Raw genomic sequence first — 6,144 nt, forward strand, 5'->3', positions numbered from 1 at the left:
GCTGGAAATTGTCAAGAAGCAGACTTAACCACGAAGGGCCTGTTTGTACAACACAGATAACCAGGTTCCTGAATTAGACCGTTTTCTGGGTTGCACAATGCACTACTGTGAACCAATGTTTCTCAAACTCAGCCGCTTTAAGATGCGTGGCCTTCAACCCCCAGAATCCCCCACCCAGCACTGCACATATGATGCCAAGCGTTGCTGGTATCCCTAAGCTTCTGCAGGAAATGCTGGTGAGCTGCTAAGACATTCTGGCTACTTCTAGTCCAAAGAGCGTGGGAGAAAGCCAGGGAAAAAAGGGCGGGTTATAGGGTGGGGCTGTCAATAGAGTCCTTTTATCCAAGTGGATCTGAGGATCCTGGGTTCTGTAGTAGTGGATTCCTGCATGGTGCTGGGGGTTGGACTAGATGACCTCCAGGTCCCCTCCAACTCTTCCACTCTAGGATGACGTGCTCAGGCAAAGATGTCCAAGAGTAACAGCTGTTCCTCAGGGGAACCAGCTGTTCTTGGGCTGTGGGACTCCCCTTCCCTGCAGGTGTTTAAACACAAGCCAGAGGGCCACCTGTTGGGGATGCGGCAATGGTGCACTCATGTGCTGGGCAGGGGTTGTTGGAGAGAGGAGTCCCTCCCAACACTTCCTTTTAGGACTGGAAGAGAACATCTACCTGCTGCTCCCCTTGCCTGGAAAATGCGCTGGCAGCTTGGCAGCTTAGAAAGCTGGTCTCCTTTCTTGACCCTCAAGTACTTGGGGCATCTGTTCTGAAGGGAAGCTGGGCATTTTGTATAAGGGGGCGGGACTTGATTACCACTCTGCCTAAACTGAAGGTGCAGCTGTGGGTCGTTCCAGCAGCAGCAGCAGCTTCTTCTCAGGGGCTCTTCTCTGAGCGTGCTTCAAAACTGGGTGGCTGCAGTTGGGCTAGGGAATAAGCTCCCTTGGTGGGGATTGACTTTGTGGACGCCTCCAGACAGGTTTCTGAGCAGTGACACAGATGCGGTTGACCACTGCCTTTTCCAGGGTGTTTTTTCAGCTTCCCGGTGTAGCCTGCAGCTTTTGGGGTTTCCTGGTGGCGTCCCATCCAAGGATTAACCAAGCCTGACTCTATTTACCTTTTTTGAGATTAGCCAAGGTTGGCTAAGGACTCAGGTGGCAGTTGTAGTTGTTTGGGGACAATAACTCTCCAGGTATTCCCTGAGTGGAAACGGTCTTTTAGTAGTGTCCCCCTGAAAGTTTTCTTTTATTATTTATTAAATACCCCTCTCAGAGCATCCCATCTGCATCCCACCTCTTGGGATGGCGTGAAAGCGTGGGAAGAAAGGGAGGCTAATAGCAAGAGAATTTATCTATCTATCTATCTATCTATCTATCTATCTATCTATCTATCTATCTATCTATTTATATTAAAATATATAGCCACACCTCTCACAGCAGTGACTCTGGATGGCATACAGAGAATAAAACCCAGCAATTAAAAACAAGAACCCATGATGCCCAAGATAAACAACACTTTCCAGTCATAAATCACATCCACAATTTCCTGGCCTGAAGGCTTGGAGAAACGATGGACTGATGCAACGGAAGGCAGGATTATACAAGATATTTTGTCTGTTGATGTATTCCATCTGCATCGATTGTCAAGAAAGGTAATTCATATCCAGAAAACTGTTGGAAATGGAACAATCAGACTGGATTTGGTCATTTGGTCATATCTGGTGGCAATGTCTTAAAGCTCAACAATTCTGGAAGATGATTTATCAGAGAATGAAACACATTTTACATATTGACTTTTCTTTCTTGCCAGCTGCCTTTCTGTTAAGCATTACTATGCCTTATATTTCTACGAAGTATATGAACTTGGCTCCGTATAGAAAAACAGCTGCTAAGATACTTTATGCTTTTTAGTGGAAATTACACCTAATTCCTTCTTTAGGAGATTGGCAGTCTAGGCTGTGAGAGTATGCACGAATGTCAAAAATAACTTTAACAAACAACTCTGATACTAAATTTAATTTAACCTAAAAACCATGTATGGGCTATAATTTTGCACATGGACTGAAGTGATCACATCTAAAGTTTAGGTTTCTTTCAACACTGGGCTTTAAAAAATTACATTTTGCTTGACTTGTTATAATAAGGACAGACTCTTTCAGACTGGACAGAAATGCCTAATTAATTTTTTATTGATTATTCTTACCCTACTGGCTAACTTTGCTAATTATTGATTATTGATTTGATTTCAATAATGATTTTAAGGTGCTAATTTAATATAAGATTAACTTTATATATAGGCTGACCATATTTCCTTGAGACAAAAACGGGACACAGGGATGGCAGAACAGGGCATGGCTGGGCGATGGGCTGGATCGGCAGGCAGGAACTTCTCCGGTTTTCTTGGGCTGGGAATCTTTGGATTCCTCTGTTTGCGAGAGGCAAGGCTGGGCTGGAGAGTCTAGTGAACGGTTGTCCCCGACAAGCCATTCCTCCTCTGGCCGTGCTTTTACGTTCTTTTCTTCCCGCCCTTTCAAGGCAGGAGCCAATTGGCTCACCCTTTGATCACCGCCTATCAGCTGATCCTGTTTTTTCCTTTTTAGGTTTCCCACTGGGTTGAGCTCTGCGGCTTTTTTCCCGCTGTTTCTGTTGAGCTCCCCCTCCTTCCACTCAAAGTCAGACTGCCTTCTGACAGGTTCGTGGGAACTTTCAAATTTTTAAGTAAAGTTTTTAAGAAAACAGGACAAAATGGACATTTATGTTAAAATGATGGGACGGTCTGGAAATGTTAAAAAAAACGGGATTGTCCTGTTCAAAATGGGACGTATGGTCAGCCTATTTATATACCATTCTAATCTAATGTTGAGCCTCATGTAGCGTGGAGTGGTAGGCGGCATTACTGCAACCGAAACTCTCCCCACGACCCGAGTTCGGTCCCAGCGGAAGCTGGATTCTCTCTCGGGTAGCCAGCTCAGGTCGACTCGGCCTTCCCTCCTTCCGAGGACGTTAAATGAGCACCCAGCTTGTTGGGGAAGGTGATGACTGGGGAAGGCAGTGGCAAACCACCCCGCTCTACAGTCTGCCAAGAAAACGTCGCAAAAGCGGCGTCCCCCCAAAAGGGTCAGACATGACTCGGTGCTGGCACAGGGGACCTCTCACCACCACCACCAACCTAATGTTACTTTAAAGATTTTGTTCAGTGTTATATACTTTGTAAATCTCTACTGAGAGCCAGTCTGGAGTTGTGGTGAAGGCACCAGCTGGAAACCAGGAGACCATGAGTTCAAGTCCTGCCTTAGGCACAAAGCCAGCTGGGAGACCTTGGGCCAGTCACTTTCTCTCAGCCCCAGGAAGGAGGCAATGGCAAACCACTTCCAAAAAACCTTGCCAAGAAAACTGCAGGGACTTAATCAGGCCGTCTCCGAGAATCAGACCAGGTTGAACGGATTAAAAAAAAATCTCTGTTAGGAAAGAGAAGAAGTGGACAACCAGCAGCAAGGTGGATGGACTCAGCAACAGCAGGTCCTTGTGTCAAGAATGTCCTGGTTTACGGACAACTCCTACTTAAGCACAGACTGCCATAAACACTACTATATTAAAAAGTTAAGTACAATGTTTCGGGTATAATATTACTTTGTCTATTATTATGTTTGAGATGTTTTACTGTATTTGGAAGTGTTTCTTAAGTGTTTTGTATGCATAGAAAGGTAAAATATATACTATATCCTAAGACAAACTTTTGACTGATTGATGCTAAATAACTGTTCCGACTTACATACAGATTTGACTTAAGGACAGACTTAGGGATGGAACTTACTCTTAAGCTGGGGACCTGCCATACCGAGGTGAGGATGCGCCATTGGGAGACACGGAAGACCCACTTAGGGAGAGATCGTCTTGAAGAAAATCTATCTGTGTGGTCACTAGGAGTCAAAAGCAACTTGATGGCACCTAATCAATCAATCAATCAATCAATCAACATTTCTCTTTCTTTCTTGTTCGTTTCTGAAAGGAAAAGGAACGTTGGTAAAGGGAGGAAGAAGGGCAGGGGAAGAAAGAGGAGGCAAGGCGGGACCGTGTCACACCTCCTCAGCCAGCTCATCATGAAGCAATGGCCGGAAGACCACACTTATTGAGAAGGACGTGTCTGACATTCTTTCCTCTTGAGAAAGGAGGATTAGAATCACATTTTCACACATCAGATTGAGAACTGCAAGTGCAGGATAATTTCTGTGCCTGGGGCAGCTGTAATTGCTGGGTTGGGAAAGAACTGAGTCAGCAGGCTGGAGTTGTTCTGGGCATGGAATGTAGTTGGAACCTTCATGTTCCAGAGCAGTCTACCTTTAATACCTCTCCTGAGAGGCTCCTTTGCCCCGCAGTCTTGCTTGTGGGCTTCTCAGAAGCACCCGAGTGGGGGAACAGGACGCCGAGCGAGGTGTGGCCGTGTCTTTTGATCCGGCACGTGGCTTTGTAAGTGCTTTATGTTGCTCGAAAGAAGCCGAACTGATGTGGCAACAGGCCAAGGCGCTCCTGCCCTTGGAGAAGTCCAGCCTCTGCAGCACAGAGGCTCACAGGACTTTGTGCAGCTCCTGGCGCACCAGGGCACTGAGCAGCCGCAGAAGCAGCCGCAGAGAATCCGCCAATTGCCTGCTCCGTGGGAAATGCAGCTGCTAACGGCTGGGCCGAAACAAACTCTTCATTCTTATTTCTGTGGCTGGGCAATTTCCTTTCTCCGGTGCTGATAGGACTAATGCCGCTTTCTGCGCTCTCTCGTAGCCACCGACCGTCAAGAGCCCTCAACGTGCATTTGAGCAAATGGCTTTCTCGCCGGTGGGTCCCCTTGAAGGAAAATGACTGAGTTTGGGGCAGTTTAGAGCAAAGAAACCAAACGCTCCTTTTGCTTTGCATGCTTCTTCCCTCCCTTCGGAGATGAGAGAAGAAGAGGTGCGGTGTGGGACTCTCGGAGACCCCGACTGCCACTGCCAAGGCAACTTTGAGGGGCTGCCTGGCACCCCGTGCTCCATGCAGGAGACCAGCAGGAAGCATCCCGTGCCAGGCATGGCTGGGGGTCAGGCTGGATCTCCTTGCAGGAGGGTGAGTCTCACTGCACTGTGGCTCCCCATCAGCTCCCAAATGGGCTGATCCCCCCTGAAAGCTTTTCCTCGGTTTCCCTGGTGTGTCTCAAGGACCTCCCGTGGAGGCAGTTCCTGATGTTCTACTCGCCCTGCCCAGCTGCCTGGGTGGAAGGGCCAGACCCGCCAATTAGCTGGCTTCTGCCCTTGTCTTCTCCCACCCCTTTCATCATCCGGGTCTGGCTTCTGTTTCTGCAGCCCAAATTTGCCCGACTGCAAGAAAATAAACACTCCTGGTAGCTCCCTCCACACCCACCCCGCCCCGCTCACAGACGGCCATCATCTGTGCAGTCTAAAGAGTGGCGGAACGGTTCAGGGGTTTCTCTGGAGAAGTCACGTCCCGGACCAAGCATCACAGGCACCGGCTCTGAATGCCCCCTCATTGGCACATGCCTTCTGAGAGGGCTGCGGGCCGTGGGAGAGGTTTGGCCCACCACCTCTCTGGTGTTCATTCAGGGGACATGAGTGGGGCCTTCCAAGTCCATTCGAGATCTCCCTGCTACGATTCCAGCCTGCATATCTGCTGAAAGTCCCCAACGTTGCTGGGGCAGCTGTTTCAATGGGTTCCTTTCCTCTGATTGCCATTTTAATCCAGAGCAGCTGGCAGCACCTGGCTAATCTTGGCCGAACCCCCAAAGCCAGGCAGGGTTAGGCTGGGTTGCCCTTGGATGGAACGCCACCCAGAAATCCCTTAGGGAAGCTATCCAAATGTCTAGGAAGAAGACTCTGTTGCCAAGGAACTCACAGGATGTGTCCGTGTAGCAGCTGAGCTGAACTCCAGGGAGACGTTACTTGACTTTCGTGATTGTGATTTGGGTTACAGTAGTAAATACACTGACTATATTTTTATGTGAGATCTTGGCCTTCTTTGAAAATGGAAAGTTCGTAAGCCTGTATCGATGGCATTTTATTTTATTCTAAGATTTGGCTCCATTTCTGCTTTGTGTTTTGTGAGGGTCAGTTCCTTTGTCTTTCGGCATTTAATACATCAATATTATATCTTTGTATTTGCACACAGATGCG

This window comes from Candoia aspera, chromosome 1 (genome assembly GCF_035149785.1).
Source record: "Candoia aspera isolate rCanAsp1 chromosome 1, rCanAsp1.hap2, whole genome shotgun sequence".
Taxonomy (NCBI): Eukaryota; Metazoa; Chordata; class Lepidosauria; order Squamata; family Boidae; genus Candoia; species Candoia aspera.